Below are 22,569 nucleotides of genomic sequence, written 5' to 3'. Positions count from 1 at the left end.
AGACGTTCTGAACATATTTCTAGCAAATTATTCCTCGATCATAAACGTTTTACTTATACATAAAGACTTCTGATGATATGTCAGCCATAAAGTGTTGGATACTTGACCTAATGGACATATGTATCTCGTAAAAGAGTCCTCAATCTTGAACTATCCAACAGACTCATTGACTCCATCTGAAGTTACGTAACCCATGGAGGTCTACATTAGACCTACTGACTATATTCCCGGTAAATTCGTCCTCGATAATGAACATTTTATATATAGTCATTGAATCCATCTGAGGTTACGTCAATCAGACAGTAGTCCTTATTTGACCTTATGAACATATTTCTGGCCCAAGATTACTCGATCTTGAACTTTCCATACTTACTCTTTGACTCCTTCTGATATTACGTAAGACACAGAGCATTAGATATTTGACCTAATGGACATATTTCTGGCCAAAGAGTACTAGATTTTGAAATTTCCATACAGACTCAATAACTTTTTCTGATTTTACTTCTTCTGAGGATTATTAGTTATTTAACCTATTGAACATATCTCTGGCCCAACAGTACTCGATCTTTGAACTTTCTGTACTTACTCATTGACTCCTTCTAATGTTATGTCAGCCATAGAGTATTAGACATTTGGCCTAAGAGCACTTGATCTTGATTTTTTTTCATGCAGACTCATTGACTCCATATGAAGTTACTTCCCCCATAGAGAAGTCTACATTAGACCTACTGAACATATTCCTGGTAAATTCGTCCTCAATAATGAACATTGTATACATAGTGATTACTCCATTCTAGGTTACATCAACAAGGCAGTAGTCCATATGTGACATTCTGAACATGTTTCGGGCCAAAGAGCACTCGATCTTGAATGTTCCATAGAGACCCATTGACTCAATTTTAGGCTACTTCACCCATAAGGTCTACATTAGACCTACTGAACATATTCCTGGTAAATTCGTCCTCAATAATGAACATTGTATACATAGTGATTACTCCATTCTAGGTTACATCAACAAGGCAGTAGTCCATATGTGACTTACTGAACATGTTTCGGGCCAAAGAGCACTTCATCTTGAACTTTCCATAGAGACCCATTGACTCAATTTTAGGCTACTTCACCCATAAGGTGGACCTACTGACCATATTCCTGGTAAATTCTTCCTCGATAACCAACTTTTTATACACAGTCATTTGACTCCATACGATTTTACATCAGTTTGACATTAGTCCATATTTGACTTTCTGAACATATTTCTGGCCAAAGAGTATTGGATATTGAACTTTTTATAAATACTCTTTGAGGCCTTCTGATCTCTCATGAGCCATACAGTAGGCCATATTTGACCTAATGAAAATATTTCTGGCGTAAAAGTTCTCCATCTTGAATTTTTTCTAAATACTCATTGATCTCTTCTGATATCACATGAACTATACAGCAGGCCATATTTGACCTTATGAACATATTTTTGGCCTCAGTGTTCTCGATCTTGAATTTTTTTATAAATAATCATTGACTCATTCTGATGTTTTGTCAGCCATAAAATATTAGATATTTCAACTAATAGACATATTTCTGGTCAAGGAGTACTTATTTTTGAAATTTCAATACAGACTCATTGACTGCTTTTGATGTTACTTCTCCCATAGAGAAGTCCAGATTAGACTTTCTGAACATATTTCTAGCAAATTATTCCTCGATCATAAACATTTTACTTACACATAAAGACTTCTGATGATATGTCAGCCATAAAGTGTTGGATACTTGACCTAATGGACATATGTATCTCGTAAAAGAGTCCTCAATCTTGAACTATCCAACAGACTCATTGACTCCATCTGAAGTTACGTAACCCATGGAGGTCTACATTAGACCTACTGACTATATTCCCGGTAAATTCGTCCTCGATAATGAACATTTTATATATAGTCATTGAATCCATCTGAGGTTACGTCAATCAGACAGTAGTCCTTATTTGACCTTATGAACATATTTCTGGCCCAAGATTACTCGATCTTGAACTTTCCATACTTACTCTTTGACTCCTTCTGATATTACGTAAGACACAGAGCATTAGATATTTGACCTAATGGACATATTTCTGGCCAAAGAGTACTAGATTTTGAAATTTCCATACAGACTCATTGACTAATTCTGATGTTACTTCTTCCAAAGAGTATTAGATATTTGACCTATTGAACATATTTCTGGTCAAAGAGTACTCGATTTTGAAATTTCCATACAGACTCAATAACTCTTTCTGATTTTACTTCTTCTGAGGATTATTAGTTATTTGACCTATTGAACATATCTCTGGCCCAACAGTACTCGATCTTTGAACTTTCTGTACTTACTCATTGACTCCTTCTAATGTTATGTCAGCCATAGAGTATTAGATATTTGGCCTAAGAGCACTTGATCTTGATTTTTTCATGCAGACTCATTGACTCCATATGAAGTTACTTCCCCCATAGAGGGACATTAGACATTAGACCTACTGAACATATTCCTGGTAAATTCGTCCTCAATAATGAACATTGTATACATAGTGATTACTCCATTCTAGGTTACATCAACAAGGCAGTAGTCCATATGTGACATTCTGAACATGTTTCGGGCCAAAGAGCACTCGATCTTGAACTTTCCATAGAGACCCATTGACTCAATTTTAGGCTACTTCACCCATAAGGTGGACCTACTGACCATATTCCTGGTAAATTCTTCCTCGATAACCAACTTTTTATACACAGTCATTTGACTCCATACGATTTTACATCAGTTTGACATTAGTCCATATTTGACTTTCTGAACATATTTCTGGCCAAAGAGTATTGGATATTGAACTTTTTATAAATACTCTTTGAGGCCTTCTGATCTCTCATGAGCCATACAGTAGGCCATATTTGACCTAATGAAAATATTTCTGGCGTAAAAGTTCTCCATCTTGAATTTTTTCTAAATACTCATGGATCTCTTCTGATATCACATGAACTATACAGCAGGCCATATTTGACCTTATGAACATATTTTTGGCCTCAGTGTTCTCGATCTTGAATTTTTTTTATAAATAATCATTGACTCATTCTGATGTTTTGTCAGCCATAAAGTATTAGATATTTCAACTAATAGACATATTTCTGGTCAAAGAGTACTCGTTTTTGAAATATCCATACAGACTCATTGACTGCTTTTGATGTTACTTCTCCCATAGAGAAATCCAGATTAGACGTTCTGAACATATTTCTAGCAAATTATTCCTCGATCATAAACGTTTTACTTATACATAAAGACTTCTGATGATATGTCAGCCATAAAGTGTTGGATATTTGACCTAATGGAAATATGTATCTCGTAAAAGAGTCCTCGATCTTGAACTATCCATGCAGACTCATTGACTCCATCTGAAGTTACGTAACCCATGGAGGTCTACATTAGACCTACTGACTATATTCCCGGTAAATTCGTCCTCGATAATGAACATTTTATATATAGTCATTGAATCCATCTGAGGTTACGTCAATCAGACAGTAGTCCTTATTTGACCTTATGAACATATTTCTGGCCCAAGATTACTCGATCTTGAACTTTCCATACTTACTCTTTGACTCCTTCTGATATTACGTAAGACACAGAGCATTAGATATTTGACCTAATGGACATATTTCTGGCCAAAGAGTACTAGATTTTGAAATTTCCATACAGACTCATTGACTAATTCTGATGTTACTTCTTCCAAAGAGTATTAGATATTTGACCTATTGAACATATTTCTGGTCAAAGAGTACTCGATTTTGAAATTTCCATACAGACTCAATAACTCTTTCTGATTTTACTTCTTCTGAGGATTATTAGTTATTTGACCTATTGAACATATCTCTGGCCCAACAGTACTCGATCTTTGAACTTTCTGTACTTACTCATTGACTCCTTCTAATGTTTTGTCAGCCATAGAGTATTAGATATTTGGCCTAAGAGCACTTGATCTTGATTTTTTCATGCAGACTCATTGACTCCATATGAAGTTACTTCCCCCATAGAGAAGTCTACATTAGACCTACTGAACATATTCCTGGTAAATTCGTCCTCAATAATGAACATTGTATACATAGTGATTACTCCATTCTAGGTTTCATCAACAAGGCAGTAGTCCATATGTGAAATTCTGAACATGTTTCGGGCCAAAGAGCACTCGATCTTTAACTTTCCATAGAGACCCATTGACTCAATTTTAGGCTACTTCACAAATAAGGTCTACATTAGACCTACTGAACATATTCCTAGTAAATTCGTCCTCAATAATGAACATTGTATACATAGTGATTACTCCATTCTAGGTTTCATCAACAAGGCAGTAGTCCATATGTGAAATTCTGAACATGTTTCGGGCCAAAGAGCACTCGATCTTTAACTTTCCATAGAGACCCATTGACTCAATTTTAGGCTACTTCACCCATAAGGTGGACCTACTGACTATATTCCTGGTAAATTCTTCCTCGATAACCAACTTTTTATACACAGTCAATTGACTCCATACGATTTTACATCAGCTTGACATTAGTCCATATTTGACTTACTGAACATATTTCTGGCCAAAGAGTATTGGATATTGAACTTTTTATAAATACTCTTTGAGGCCTTCTGATCTCTCATGAGCCATACAATAGGCCATATTTGACCTAATGAAAATATTTCTGGCGTAAAAGTTCTCCATCTTGAATTTTTTCTAAATACTCATGGATCTCTTCTGATATCACATGAACTATACAGCAGGCCATATTTGACCTTATGAACATATTTTTGGCCTCAGTGTTCTCGATCTTGAATTTTTTTTATAAATAATCATTGACTCATTCTGATGTTTTGTCAGCCATAAAGTATTAGATATTTCAACTAATAGACATATTTCTGGTCAAAGAGTATTCGTTTTTGAAATATCCATACAGACTCATTGACTGCTTTTGATGTTACTTCTCCCATAGAGAAATCCAGATTAGACGTTCTGAACATATTTCTAGCAAATTATTCCTCGATCATAAACGTTTTACTTATACATAAAGACTTCTGATGATATGTCAGCCATAAAGTGTTGGATACTTGACCTAATGGACATATGTATCTCGTAAAAGAGTCCTCAATCTTGAACTATCCAACAGACTCATTGACTCCATCTGAAGTTACGTAACCCATGGAGGTCTACATTAGACCTACTGACTATATTCCCGGTAAATTCGTCCTCGATAATGAACATTTTATATATAGTCATTGAATCCATCTGAGGTTACGTCAATCAGACAGTAGTCCTTATTTGACCTTATGAACATATTTCTGGCCCAAGATTACTCGATCTTGAACTTTCCATACTTACTCATTGACTCCTTCTGATATTACGTAAGACACAGAGCATTAGATATTTGACCTAATGGACATATTTCTGGCCAAAGAGTACTAGATTTTGAAATTTCCATACAGACTCATTGACTAATTCTGATGTTACTTCTTCCAAAGAGTATTAGATATTTGACCTAATGGACATATTTCTGGCCAAAGAGTACTAGATTTTGAAATTTCCATACAGACTCAATAACTCTTTCTGATTTTACTTCTTCTGAGGATTATTAGTTATTTGACCTATTGAACATATCTCTGGCCCAACAGTACTCGATCTTTGAACTTTCTGTACTTACTCATTGACTCCTTCTAATGTTATGTCAGCCATAGAGTATTAGATATTTGGCCTAAGAGCACTTGATCTTGATTTTTTCATGCAGACTCATTGACTCCATATGAAGTTACTTCCCCCATAGAGACAGTCTACATTAGACCTACTGAACATATTCCTGGTAAATTCGTCCTCAATAATGAACATTGTATACATAGTGATTACTCCATTCTAGGTTACATCAACAAGGCAGTAGTCCATATGTGACATTCTGAACATGTTTCGGGCCAAAGAGCACTCGATCTTGAACTTTCCATAGAGACCCATTGACTCAATTTTAGGCTACTTCACCCATAAGGTGGACCTACTGACTATATTCCTGGTAAATTCTTCCTCGATAACCAACTTTTTATACACAGTCATTTGACTCCATACGATTTTACATCAGTTTGACATTAGTCCATATTTGACTTTCTGAACATATTTCTGGCCAAAGAGTATTGGATATTGAACTTTTTATAAATACTCTTTGAGGCCTTCTGATCTCTCATGAGCCATACAGTAGGCCATATTTGACCTAATGAAAATATTTCTGGCGTAAAAGTTCTCCATCTTGAATTTTTTCTAAATACTCATGGATCTCTTCTGATATCACATGAACTATACAGCAGGCCATATTTGACCTTATGAACATATTTTTGGCCTCAGTGTTCTCGATCTTGAATTTTTTTTTATAAATAATCATTGACTCATTCTGATGTTTTGTCAGCCATAAAGTATTAGATATTTCAACTAATAGACATATTTCTGGTCAAAGAGTACTCGTTTTTGAAATATCCATACAGACTCATTGACTGCTTTTGATGTTACTTCTCCCATAGAGAAATCCAGATTAGACGTTCTGAACATATTTCTAGCAAATTATTCCTCGATCATAAACGTTTTACTTACACATAAAGACTTCTGATGATATGTCAGCCATAAAGTGTTGGATACTTGACCTAATGGACATATGTATCTCGTAAAAGAGTCCTCAATCTTGAACTATCCAACAGACTCATTGACTCCATCGGAAGTTACGTAACCCATGGAGGTCTACATTAGACCTACTGACTATATTCCCGGTAAATTCGTCCTCGATAATGAACATTTTATATATAGTCATTGAATCCATCTGAGGTTACGTCAATCAGACAGTAGTCCTTATTTGACCTTATGAACATATTTCTGGCCCAAGATTACTCGATCTTGAACTTTCCATACTTACTCTTTGACTCCTTCTGATATTACGTAAGACACAGAGCATTAGATATTTGACCTAATGGACATATTTCTGGCCAAAGAGTACTAGATTTTGAAATTTCCATACAGACTCAATAACTTTTTCTGATTTTACTTCTTCTGAGGATTATTAGTTATTTAACCTATTGAACATATCTCTGGCCCAACAGTACTCGATCTTTGAACTTTCTGTACTTACTCATTGACTCCTTCTAATGTTATGTCAGCCATAGAGTATTAGACATTTGGCCTAAGAGCACTTGATCTTGATTTTTTTTCATGCAGACTCATTGACTCCATATGAAGTTACTTCCCCCATAGAGAAGTCTACATTAGACCTACTGAACATATTCCTGGTAAATTCGTCCTCAATAATGAACATTGTATACATAGTGATTACTCCATTCTAGGTTACATCAACAAGGCAGTAGTCCATATGTGACATTCTGAACATGTTTCGGGCCAAAGAGCACTCGATCTTGAATGTTCCATAGAGACCCATTGACTCAATTTTAGGCTACTTCACCCATAAGGTCTACATTAGACCTACTGAACATATTCCTGTTAAATTCGTCCTCAATAATGAACATTGTATACATAGTGATTACTCCATTCTAGGTTACATCAACAAGGCAGTAGTCCATATGTGACTTACTGAACATGTTTCGGGCCAAAGAGCACTCCATCTTGAACTTTCCATAGCGACCCATTGACTCAATTTTAGGCTACTTCACCCATAAGGTGGACCTACTGACCATATTCCTGGTAAATTCTTCCTCGATAACCAACTTATTATACACAGTCATTTGACTCCATACGATTTTACATCAGTTTGACATTAGTCCATATTTGACTTTCTGAACATATTTCTGGCCAAAGAGTATTGGATATTGAACTTTTTATAAATACTCTTTGAGGCCTTCTGATCTCTCATGAGCCATACAGTAGGCCATATTTGACCTAATGAAAATATTTCTGGCGTAAAAGTTCTCCATCTTGAATTTTTTCTAAATACTCATGGATCTCTTCTGATATCACATGAACTATACAGCAGGCCATATTTGACCTTATGAACATATTTTTGGCCTCAGTGTTCTCGATCTTGAATTTTTTTTATAAATAATCATTGACTCATTCTGATGTTTTGTCAGCCATAAAGTATTAGATATTTCAACTAATAGACATATTTCTGGTCAAAGAGTACTCGTTTTTGAAATATCCATACAGACTCATTGACTGCTTTTGATGTTACTTCTCCCATAGAGAAATCCAGATTAGACGTTCTGAACATATTTCTAGCAAATTATTCCTTGATCATAAATGTTTTACTTATACATAAAGACTTCTGATGATATGTCAGCCATAAAGTGTTGGATACTTGACCTAATGGACATATGTATCTCGTAAAAGAGTCCTCAATCTTGAACTATCCAACAGACTCATTGACTCCATCTGAAGTTACGTAACCCATGGAGGTCTACATTAGACCTACTGACTATATTCCCGGTAAATTCGTCCTCGATAATGAACATTTTATATATAGTCATTGAATCCATCTGAGGTTACGTCAATCAGACAGTAGTCCTTATTTGACCTTATGAACATATTTATGGCCCAAGATTACTCGATCTTGAACTTTCTGTACTTACTCATTGACTCCTTCTAATGTTATGTCAGCCATAGAGTATTAGATATTTGGCCAAAGAGCACTTGATCTTGATTTTTTCATGCAGACTCATTGACTCCATATGAAGTTACTTCCCCCATAGAGAAGTCTACATTAGACCTACTGAACATATTCCTGGTAAATTCGTCCTCAATAATGAACATTGTATACATAGTGATTACTCCATTCTAGGTTACATCAACAAGGCAGTAGTCCATATGTGACATTCTGAACATGTTTCGGGCCAAAGAGCACTCGATCTTGAACTTTCCATAGAGACCCATTGACTCAATTTTAGGCTACTTCACCCATAAGGTGGACCTACTGACCATATTCCTGGTAAATTCGTCCTCGATAACCAACTTTTTATACACAGTCATTTGACTCCATACGATTTTACATCAGTTTGACATTAGTCCATATTTGACTTTCTGAACATATTTCTGGCCAAAGAGTATTGGATATTGAACTTTTTATAAATACTCTTTGAGGCCTTCTGATCTCTCATGAGCCATACAGTAGGCCATATTTGACCTAATGAAAATATTTCTGGCGTAAAAGTTCTCCATCTTGAATTTTTTCTAAATACTCATGGATCTCTTCTGATATCACATGAACTATACAGCAGGCCATATTTGACCTTATGAACATATTTTTGGCCTCAGTGTTCTCGATCTTGAATTTTTTTTATAAATAATCATTGACTCATTCTGATGTTTTGTCAGCCATAAAGTATTAGATATTTCAACTAATAGACATATTTCTGGTCAAAGAGTACTCGTTTTTGAAATATCCATACAGACTCATTGACTGCTTTTGATGTTACTTCTCCCATAGAGAAATCCAGATTAGACGTTCTGAACATATTTCTAGCAAATTATTCCTCGATCATAAACGTTTTACTTATACATAAAGACTTCTGATGATATGTCAGCCATAAAGTGTTGGATACTTGACCTAATGGACATATGTATCTCGTAACAGAGTCCTCAATCTTGAACTATCCAACAGACTCATTGACTCCATCGGAAGTTACGTAACCCATGGAGGTCTACATTAGACCTACTGACTATATTCCCGGTAAATTCGTCCTCGATAATGAACATTTTATATATAGTCATTGAATCCATCTGAGGTTACGTCAATCAGACAGTAGTCCTTATTTGACCTTATGAACATATTTCTGGCCCAAGATTACTCGATCTTGAACTTTCCATACTTACTCTTTGACTCCTTCTGATATTACGTAAGACACAGAGCATTAGATATTTGACCTAATGGACATATTTCTGGCCAAAGAGTACTAGATTTTGAAATTTCCATACAGACTCATTGACTAATTCTGATGTTACTTCTTCCAAAGAGTATTAGATATTTGACCTATTGAACATATTTCTGGTCAAAGAGTACTCGATTTTGAAATTTCCATACAGACTCAATAACTCTTTCTGATTTTACTTCTTCTGAGGATTATTAGTTATTTGACCTATTGAACATATCTCTGGCCCAACAGTACTCGATCTTTGAACTTTCTGTACTTACTCATTGACTCCTTCTAATGTTATGTCAGCCATAGAGTATTAGAAATTTGGCCAAAGAGCACTTGATCTTGATTTTTTCATGCAGACTCATTAACTCCATATGAAGTTACTTCCCCCATAGAGAAGTCTACATTAGACCTACTGAACATATTCCTGGTAAATTCGTCCTCAATAATGAACATTGTATACATAGTGATTACTCCATTCTAGGTTACATCAACAAGGCAGTAGTCCATATGTGACATTCTGAACATGTTTCGGGCCAAAGAGCACTCGATCTTGAACTTTCCATAGAGACCCATTGACTCAATTTTAGGCTACTTCACCCATAAGGTCTACATTAGACCTACTGAACATATTCCTGGTAAATTCGTCCTCAATAATGAACATTGTATACATAGTGATTACTCCATTCTAGGTTACATCAACAAGGCAGTAGTCCATATGTGACATTCTGAACATGTTTCGGGCCAAAGAGCACTCGATCTTGACCTTTCCATAGAGACCCATTGACTCAATTTTAGGCTACTTCACCCATAAGGTGGACCTACTGACCATATTCCTGGTAAATTCTTCCTCGATAACCAACTTTTTATACACAGTCATTTGACTCCATACGATTTTACATCAGTTTGAAATTAGTCCATATTTGACTTTCTGAACATATTTCTGGCCAAAGAGTATTGGATATTGAACTTTTTATAAATACTCTTTGAGGCCTTCTGATCTCTCATGAGCCATACAGTAGGCCATATTTGACCTAATGAAAATATTTCTAGCGTAAAAGTTCTCCATCTTGATTTTTTTCTAAATACTCATGGATCTCTTCTGATATCACATGAACTATACAGCAGGCCATATTTGACCTTATGAACATATTTTTGGCCTCAGTGTTCTCGATCTTGAATTTTTTTTATAAATAATCATTGACTCATTCTGATGTTTTGTCAGCCATAAAGTATTAGATATTTCAACTAATAGACATATTTCTGGTCAAAGAGTACTCGTTTTTGAAATATCCATACAGACTCATTGACTGCTTTTGATGTTACTTCTCCCATAGAGAAATCCAGATTAGACGTTCTGAACATATTTCTAGCAAATTATTCCTCGATCATAAACGTTTTACTTACACATAAAGACTTCTGATGATATGTCAGCCATAAAGTGTTGGATACTTGACCTAATGGACATATGTATCTCGTAAAAGATTCCTCGATTTTGAACTATCCATGCAGACTCATTGACTCCATATGAAGTTACTTCCCCCTTAGAGAAGTCTACATTAGACCTACTGAACATGTTCCTGGTAAATTCGTCCTCAATAATGAACATTGTATACATAGTAATTACTCCATTCAAGGTTACATCAACAAGGCAGTAGTCCATATTTGTCATTCTGAACATGATTCGGGCCAAAGAGCACTCGATCATGAACTTTCCATATTGACCCATTGACTCAATTTTGGGCTACATCACCCATTAGATCTTCTGACAATATTCCTGGTAAATTAGCTATTCGATTCACAATGGATCAGTTATTTCATTCAGTGCATGAGGAATGATTTAGATATTATACACAATACAAGGAAACAGTGCATATCTTTACATGATATTTCTTTATGCATTGCAATTCAACAGCAAATATGCTATATATATATTATATTAAGTTAATGCATGATATGTGCTATCTCTTCAATGCATAACGGGATATGTACGTTCTTGTATGCAATACAGTTCAACACAGCACCTGTGTAATATGTTAACTGCCCAAATGCACAACAAAATCATTTAGTTCTTAGTTCATCGGCAATGCATGCACGCATGTTCTCTCAATGCAACAGCATATATGATATGTGTTTTCTCTTTAATGCAGAAAGGAAACAGTTATTTCCATTATATCAGGTTAAGGTACATCTGCATGTGTTATCTCTTCAGTGCACAAATTATTAAGGATTTATTGCATTTCATTATTCTTTTATACAACACAAGGAATTTGTTCTATGCACAGCGTAATGATTTAACTAACTATTGTATGCAACGCAATGTTAGTTCTTGTATATAACTTATATGTAATACTTCAATGACAGGTCGTCATATCGTGTCAATGCACACATGTTTGTGCAGCAACTAGGTTGTCTCATCATCTTTCGTTGTTGTCTGTTCAGTGCAACACCGGAATAAGTTAGTTCTTGTATATGAGCATATCTTACAAGTTAGTTCTTTCTTCATTGCTGCTTAAGGAAGTTAGTTCTTGTATGCAAGAAAACAGTGCATAAATTACATGTTAGTTGTATGCATTGCATTGTATCTCTTCACTCACTGCACAACGGATAAAGTTAATGAAATGCACATATATTATGCGTTCTTCATTGCACAACGGATTAAGTTTAGATAGTGTGTGCTATGCAATGCAAAAGCACATATATGTCTTATCTAGTCAATGCACCACGGTACAGGTTAGTTCTTGTGTGCATTGCACTGCAAAACGGTATAAGTTTTTATATACAATTCATTGAAACTTTGTATTCTTGTATGTGTTCTTTTATGCATTTGCAATGAAACAGCACATGTGTTACACTTTTAATGCACAACAGAATAAGTGATGTCAGTTAAGATATTGAATGCAATGCAATGCAGCAGTATATATGTCGTGTTATCTATAACGCATAAAGGATTAAGTTCTTGCAATGCACCTATGTTGTGTATATGTATGTGGAGTTATGTGTTATCTCCTCTTTGCAGAATAAATGATACATTTCTTAGATTTATTGCATTTCGTTGAACACCTGTCATGTGTTATCTCTTCTCTCCACATCGGATTAAGTTGTTCTTTCTATACAATGCAAAGAACCAATGCTTATGTGTTAGTTCTTGTATGCAATGCAATGCAAAGCAACAACACCCGTGTTATTATGTATTATCTGTTCAAAGTGCGCAACAGATTATTTCATTCATTATAACACCACATGTATTATGTCTTCAGTGCATAAGGAATGAATTAAATATTGTATAAAGAATGATTATTTTCTTATATGCATTGTTCTTTTATGCAATACAGGGAAACAGCTTTAGCTTTACCTTGAGCATCGCATACTTGCAATGTAACAGAACATATGGGTTACCTCCTTAACGCACAACGAAATATGTTGTTATTGTAGTTCTTTTATGTAATGTACTGCAATCTTTCAACTGTTGTCTCTTCAAGTGTACACCGGAATAATTTACTTCTTGTATACGTGCATAACATGTTAGTTGCATAAAGTTGCATACATAAAGATGCATTGCAATGCAGCCGCACAACGAGTTCAATAAATTAGTTCTTGTATAGAATGAAAAGAAACAGTGCATAGATAATATGTCATATCTATGTCTTCAATGCACAACTGTATAAGTTAGGTCTTGTATTCATGGAAATGCATGCAGGCATGTTATCTCTTCATTGCTGCTTAAGGAAGTTAGTTCTTGTATACAAGAAAACAGTGCATAAATTACATGTTAGTTGTATGCATTGCATTGTATCTCTTCACTCACTGCACAACGGATAAAGTTAATGAAATGCACATATATTATGCGTTCTTCATTGCACAACGGATTAAGTTTAGATAGTGTGTGCAAAAGCACATATATGTCTTATCTAGTCAATGCACCACGGTACAGGTTAGTTCTTGTGTGCATTGCACTGCACAACGGTATAAGTTTTTGTATACAATTCATTGAAACTTTGTATTCTTGTATGTGTTCTTTTATGCATTTGCAATGAAACAGCACATGTGTTACACTTTTAATGCACAACAGAATATAAGTGATGTCAGTTAAGATATTGAATGCAATGCAATGCAGCAGTATATATGTCGTGTTATCTATAACGCATAAAGGATTAAGTTCTTGTATATAATGCAATGCACCTATGTTGTGTATATGTATGTGTTGTTATGTGTTATCTCCTCTTTGCAGAATAAATGATACATTTCTTACATTTATTGCATTTCGTTGAACACCTGTCATGTGTTATCTCTTCTCTCCACATCGGATTAAGTTGTTCTTTCTATACAATGCAAAGAACCAATGCTTATGTGTTAGTTCTTGTATGCAATGCAATGCAAAGCAACAACACCCTTGTTATTATGTATTATCTATTCAAGTGCGCAACAGATTAAGTTATTTCATTCATTATAACACCACATGTATTATGTCTTCAGTGCATAAGGAATGAATTAAATATTGTATAAAGAATGATTATTTTTTTATATTCATTGTTCTTTTATGCAATACAGGGAAACAGCTTTAGCTTTACCTTGAGCATCGCATACTTGCATTGTAACAGAACATATGTGTTACCTTTTTAATGCTTAACAAATATTTTTATGCAAATTTAGTTCTTTATGTAATGCAGTGCAACAGAACCAGGTGTTATGTGTTATTGCACAACGCAATAAGTTTTTTGTATAGTTTTGTATACAATTTAGGGAAAAGGTGCATACTGTTAGGTCTTGTATTGCATGCATGCGTTGTTATCGCTTCAATGTATAATAAATAAGTTAGTTCTTGTATGCAATACAAGGAAACAGTGCATGAATTACATGTTAGTTGTATGCATTGCATCGTATCTCTTCATTGCACAACGGATTAAGTTTAGATAGTGTATGCTATGCATTGCAAACACATCTCTTCAATGGTTCGCGCTACAAGTTAGTTCTTGTGTGCATTGCACTGCACAACGTGATAAGTTAATTTTTGTATACAATGCATTGAAACAGCGCATAATCATGTATTCTTTTATGCATTTAAAATGCAACAGCACATGTATTACATTTTTAATGCACAACAGAATGTTATGTCAGTTATTTAATGTTATGTCACAACGGATATGATTAAGGTAGTTCTTGCATAAATGCAAGGAAACAGTGCATATGTATCTATGCACAGTTTAATTGTCAAATGCAAATGCACAACAAAATCATTTAGTTCTTAGTTCATCGGCAATGCATGCACGCATGTTCTCTCAATGCAACAGCATATATGATATGTGTTTTCTCTTTAATGCAGAAAGGAAACAGTTATTTCCATTATATCAGGTTAAGGTAGATCTGTATGTGTTATCTCTTCAGTGCACAAATTATTAAGGATTTATTGCATTTCGTTATTCTTTTATACAACACAAGGAATTTATTCTATGCACAGCGTAATGATTTAACACTATTGTATGCAACGCATGTTAGTTCTTGTATATAACTTATATGTAATACTTCAATGACAGGTCGTCAGATCGTGTCAGTGCACACATGTTTGTGCACATTATTTATTGTATTTATTACAATGTAGCAGCAACTATATTGTCTCATCATCTTTCGTTATTGTCTGTGCAGTGCAACACCGGAATAATTTAGTTCTTGTATATGTGCATAACTTACAAGTTAGTTCTTTCTGCATTGCAATGTAGCCGCACGAGTTTAATAAATTAGTTATTGTATATAATGAAAAGAAACGTTGCATAACTAATATGTAATTCTTCACTGCACAACGGATTAAGTTAGATTGCATAAGCAATGCAAGCTAAAAGATAAATTTTAGGTCATATCTATGTCTTCAATGCACAACTGTATAAGTTAGTTCTTGTATACAATGTAATGCAACATCACCTGAGTTATATATTTCTTCACTGCGCATCTTGTTAAATTCGTGTAGATATGTATGTGTATTCATAGAAATGTATTCACTGCACAAATGACTAATTTCTTAGATTCCATTTTGTACTTCTTTTCTTTTCGTTGTTTTGTATTGTTTAACAATACAAGTAAACAGTGCAAATATGTGTTACCTCTTTAATGCTTAAAATATGTTATGCCATTTTAGTTCTAGTATGCAATGCAGTGTAACAGTACCTGGTGTTATGCCATTGTGCAATGAACAGATAACACTATCTGTTCATTGCACAACAGAATAAGTTAGCTTTTGTATACAATTCAAGGAAATAGTGCATACTTTTAGGTCTTGTATTCATGGCAATGCATGCAGGCATGTTATCTCTTCATTGCTGCTTAAGGAAGTTAGTTCTTGTATGCAAGAAAACAGTGCATAAATTACATGTTAGTTGTATGCATTGCATTGTATCTCTTCACTCACTGCACAACGGATAAAGTTAATGAAATGCACATATGTTATGCGTTCTTCATTGCACAACGGATTAAGTTTAGATAGTGTGGTATGCAATGCAAAAGCACATATATGTCTTATCTAGTCAATGCACCACGGTACAGGTTAGTTCTTGTGTGCATTGCACTGCACAACGGTATAAGTTTTTGTATACAATACATTGAAACTTTGTATTCTTGTATGTGTTCTTTTATGCATTTGCAATGAAACAGCACATGTGTTACACTTTTAATGCATAATGTTATAAAGTGATGTCAGTTAAGATATTAAATGCAATGCAATGCAGCAGTATATATGTCGTGTTATCTATAACGCATAAAGGATTAAGTTCTTGTATATAATGCAATGCACCTATGTTGTGTATATGTATGTGTTATCTCCTCATTGCAGAATAAATGATACATTTCTTACATTTATTGCATTTCGTTGAACACCTGTCATGTGTTATCTCTTCTCTCCACATCGGATTAAGTTGTTCTTTCTATACAATGCAAAGAACCAATGCTTATGTGTTAGTTCTTGTATGCAATGCAATGCAAAGCAACAACACCCGTGTTATTATGTATTATCTGTTCAAGTGCGCAACAGATTATTTCATTCATTATAACACCACATGTATTATGTCTTCAGTGCATAAGGAATGAATTAAATATTGTATAAAGAATGATTATTTTCTTATATTCATTGTTCTTTTATGCAATACAGGGAAACAGCTTTAGCTTTACCTTGAGCATCGCATACTTGCAATGTGACAGAACATATGGGTTACCTCCTTAACGCACAACGAAATATGTTGTTATTGTAGTTATTTTATGTAATGTACTGCAATCTTTCAACTGTTGTCTCTTCAAGTGCACACCGGAATAATTTACTTCTTGTATACGTGCATAACATGTTAGTTGCATAAAGTTGCATACATAAAGATGCATTGCAATGCAGCCGCACAATGAGTTCAATAAATTAGTTCTTGTATAGAATGAAAAGAAACAGTGCATAGATAATATGTAATTCTTCACTGCACAACTAACCCAAGTTAGTTCTTGTATACAATGCAAATGCACCATCACCTTGTGTAGTGTATCTCTTCACTGCACAAATTAATAATTTCTTACATTCCATTTCGTTGTTCTTCTATACAATACAAGCTTACCTGCAATGTAACAGAAAATATGTGTTAACTTTTTAATGCTTAACATATATTTTTATGCAAATTTAGTTCTTTATGTAATGCAGTGCAACAGCACCCGGTGTTATTGCACAAGGGAATAAGCTTTTTGTATACTTTTGTATAAAATTTAGGGAAAGGGTGCATACTGTTAGGTCTTGTATTGCATGCACGCGTTGTTATCTCTTCAATGTATAAGAAATAAGTTAGTTCTTGTATGCAATACAAGGAAACAGTGCATAAAATACATGTTAGTTGTATGCATTGCATTGTATCTCTTCACTGCACAACGGATTAAGTTTAGATAGTGTATGCTATGCATTGCAAACACATCTCTTCAATGGTTCACGCTACAAGTTCCTTATCTTGTAGCGTGAACTATTGAAGAATAGTTCACGCTACAAGTTTGTTCTTGTGTGCATTGCACTGCTCAACGTGATAAGTTAATTTTTGTATACAGTGCATTGAAACAGCGCATAATCATGTATTCTTTTATGCATTTAAAATGCAACAGCACATGTGTTACATTTTTAATGCACAGCAGAATGTAATGTCAGTTATTTAATGTTATGTCACAACGGAAGAGTTACTTCATTTATTTCAACAGATATGTTATGTGTTATATGATTAAGGGTAGTTCTTGCATAAATGCATAAGTGCATATGTTATATTAAGCTGATCTATGCACAGTTTAATTGTCGATGCAATGCAATGAAATAAATTTATTGTAGTGCAACAAGCATATATGATTTAAAAGCACCTGTGCTATATGTTAACTGTAAATGTACAACTAAATAAGTTAATTCTTATATACAATGAAACAGCGCATACATTATATATGTTATTCATCACTGTACAGTTAGAGTTAAGATAGATCTCTCATCTCTAGATATCTCTGGCCCAACAGTACTCGATCTTTGAACTTTCTGTACTTACTCATTGACTCCTTTTAATGTTATGTCAGCCATAGAGTATTAGATATTTGGCACAAGAGCACATGATCTTGAATTTTTTATGCAGACTCATTGACGCCATAGAAGTTACTTCCCCCATCTACATTAGACCTACTGAACATGTTCCTGGTAAATTCGTCCTCAATAATGAACATTGTATACATAGTAATTACTCCATTCAAGGTTACATCAACAAGGCAGTAGTCCATATTTGACATTCTGAACATGTTTCGGGCCAAAGAGCACTCGATCTTGAACTTTCCATAGAGACCCATGGACTCAATTTTAGGCTACTTCACCCATAAGGTCTACATTAGACCATCTGACCATATTCCTGGTAAATTTGTCTTCGATAACCAACTTTTTATACACAGTCAATTGACTCCATGCGATTTTACATCAGCTTGACATTAGTCCATATTTGACTTACTGAACATATTTCTGGTCAAAGAGTACTCGATTTTGAAATTTCCATACAGACTCAATAACTCTTTCTGATTTTACTTCTTCCGAAGATTATTAGTTATTTGACCTATTGAACATATCTCTGGCACAACAGTACTCGATCTTTGAACTTTCTGTACTTAGTCATTGACTCCTTTTAATGTTATGTCAGCCATAGAGTATTAGATATTTGGCCCAAGAGCACTTGATCTTGAATTTTTCATGCAGACTCATTGACTCCATATGAAGTTACTTCCTCCATAGAGAAGTCTACATTAGACCTACTGAACATGTTCCTGGTAAATTCGTCCTCAATAATGAACATTGTATACATAGTAATTACTACATTCAAGGTTACATCAACAAGGCAGTAGTCCATATTTGACATTCTGAACATGTTTCGGGCCAAAGAGCACTCGATCTTGAACTTTCCATAGAGACCCATTGACTCAATTTTAGGCTCCTTCACCCATAAAGTCTACATTAGACCTACTGACCATATTCCTGGTAAATTTGTCTTCGATAACCAACTTTTTATACACAGTCAATTGACTCCATGAGATTTTACATCAGCTTGACATTAGTCCATATTTGACTTACTGAACATATTTCGGGCCAAAGAGTATTCGATATTGAACTTTTTATAAATACTCTTTGAGGCCTTCTGATCTCTCATGAGCCATACAGTAGGCCATATTTGACTTAATGAAAATATTTCTGGCGTAAAAGTTCTCCATCTTGAATTTTTTCTAAATACTCATTGATCTCTTCTGATATCACATGAACTATACAGCAGGCCATATTTGACCTTATGAACATATTTTTGGCCTCAGTGTTCTCGATCTTGAATTTTTTTTATAAATAATCATTGACTCATTCTGATGTTTTGTCAGCCATAAAATATTAGATATTTCAACTAATAGACATATTTCTGGTCAAGGAGTACTTGTTTTTGAAATTTAAATACAGACTCATTGACTGCTTTTGATGTTACTTCTCCCATAGAGAAGTCCAGATTAGACGTTCTGAACATATTTCTAGCAAATTATTCCTCGATCATAAACGTTTTACTTACACATAAAGACTTCTGATGATATGTCAGCCATAAAGTGTTGGATATTTGACCTAATGGAAATATGTATCTCGTAAAAGAGTCCTCGATCTTGAACTATCCATGCAGACTCATTGACTCCATCTGAAGTTACGTAACCCATGGAGGTCTACATTAGACCTACTGACTATATTCCCGGTAAATTCGTCCTCGATAATGAACTTTATATATAGTCATTGAATCCATCCGAGGTTACATCAATCAGACAGTAGTCCTTATTTGACCTTATGAACATATTTCTGGCCCAAGATTACTCGATCTTGAACTTTCCTTACTTACTCATTGACTCCTTCTGATATTACGTAAGCCACAGAGCATTAGATATTTGACCTAATGGACATATTTCTGGTCAAAGAGTACTCGACTTTGAAATTTCCATACAGACTCAATAACTCTTTCTGATTTTACTTCTTCCGAAGATTATTAGTTATTTGACCTATTGAACATATCTCTGGCCCAACAGTACTCGATCTTTGAACTTTCTGTACTTAGTCATTGACTCCTTTTAATGTTATGTCAGCCATAGAGTATTAGATATTTGGCCCAAGAGCACTTGATCTTGAATTTTTCATGCAGACTCATTGACTCCATATGAAGTTACTTCCCCCATAGAGAAGTCTACATTAGACCTACTGAACATATTCCTGGTAAATTTGTCTTCGATAACCAACTTTTTATACACAGTCAATAGACTCCATGCGATTTTACATCAGCTTGACATTAGTCCATATTTGACTTACTGAACATATTTCGGGCCAAAGAGTATTCGATATTGAACTTTTTATAAATACTCTTTGAGGCCTTCTGATCTCTCATGAGCCATACAGTAGGCCATATTTGACCTAATGAAAATATTTCTGGCGTAAAAGTTCTCCATCTTGAATTTTTTCTAAATACTCATTGATCTCTTCTGATATCACATGAACTATACAGCAGGCCATATTTGACCTTATGAACATATTTTTGGCCTCAGTGTTCTCGATCTTGAATTTTTTTTATAAATAATCATTGACTCATTCTGATGTTTTGTCAGCCATAAAGTATTAGATATTTCAACTAATAGACATATTTCTGGTCAAAGAGTACTCGTTTTTGAAATATCCATACAGACTCATTGACTGCTTTTGATGTTACTTCTCCCATAGAGAAATCCAGATTAGACGTTCTGAAAATATTTCTAGCAAATTATTCCTCGATCATAAACGTTTTACTTATACATAAAGACTTCTGATGATATGTCAGCCATAAAGTGTTGGATACTTGACCTAATGGACATATGTATCTCGTAAAAGAGTCCTCAATCTTGAACTATCCATGCAGACTCATTGACTCCATCTGAAGTTACATAACCCATGGCGGTCTACATTAGACCTACTGACTATATTCCCGGTAAATTCGTCCTCGATAATGAACATTTTATATATAGTCATTGAATCCATCTGAGGTTACGTCAATCAGAGAGTAGTCCTTATTTGACCTTATGAACATATTTCTGGCCCAAGATTACTCAATCTTGAACTTTCCATACTTACTCATTGACTCCTTCTGATATTACGTAAGACACAGAGCATTAGATATTTGACCTAATGGACATATTTCTGGCCAAAGAGTACTAGATTTTGAAATTTCCATACAGACTCATTGACTAATTCTGATGTTACTTCTTCCAAAGAGTATTAGATATTTGACCTATTGAACATATTTCTGGTCAAAGAGTACTCGATTTTGAAATTTCCATACAAACTCAATAACTCTTTCTTATTTTACTTCTTCTGAGGATTATTAGTTATTTGACCTATTGAACATATCTCTGGCCCAACAGTACTCGATCTTTGAACTTTCTGTACTTACTCATTGACTCCTTCTAATGTTATGTCAGCCATAGAGTATTAGATATTTGGCCTAAGAGCACTTGATCTTGATTTTTTTTCATGCAGACTCATTGACTCCATATGAAGTTACTTCCCCCATAGAGAAGTCTACATTAGACCTACTGAACATATTCCTGGTAAATTCGTCCTCAATAATGAACATTGTATACATAGTGAATACTCCATTCTAGGTTACATCAACAAGGCAGTAGTCCATATGTGACATTCTGAACATGTTTCGGGCCAAAGAGCACTCGATCTTGAATGTTCCATAGAGACCCATTGACTCAATTTTAGGCTACTTCACCCATTAGGTCTACATTAGACCTACTGAACATATTCCTGGTAAATTCGTCCTCAATAATGAACATTGTATACATAGTGATTACTCCATTCTAGGTTACATCAACAAGGCAGTAGTCCATATGTGACATTCTGAACATGTTTCGGGCCAAAGAGCACTCCATCTTGAACTTTCCATAGAGACCCATTGACTCAATTTTAGGCTACTTCACCCATAAGGTGGACCTACTGACCATATTCCTGGTAAATTCTTCCTCGATAACCAACTTTTTATACACAGTCATTTGACTCCATACGATTTTACATCAGTTTGACATTAGTCCATATTTGACTTTCTGAACATATTTCTGGCCAAAGAGTATTGGATATTGAACTTTTTATAAATACTCTTTGAGGCCTTCTGATCTCTCATGAGCCAT

The sequence above is a fragment of the Chanodichthys erythropterus genome, chromosome 23 (genome assembly GCF_024489055.1).
Source record: "Chanodichthys erythropterus isolate Z2021 chromosome 23, ASM2448905v1, whole genome shotgun sequence".
NCBI lineage: Eukaryota > Metazoa > Chordata > Actinopteri > Cypriniformes > Xenocyprididae > Chanodichthys > Chanodichthys erythropterus.
The sequence above is the reverse complement of the archived record's forward strand: the minus strand, read 5'-3'. Positions refer to the sequence as shown.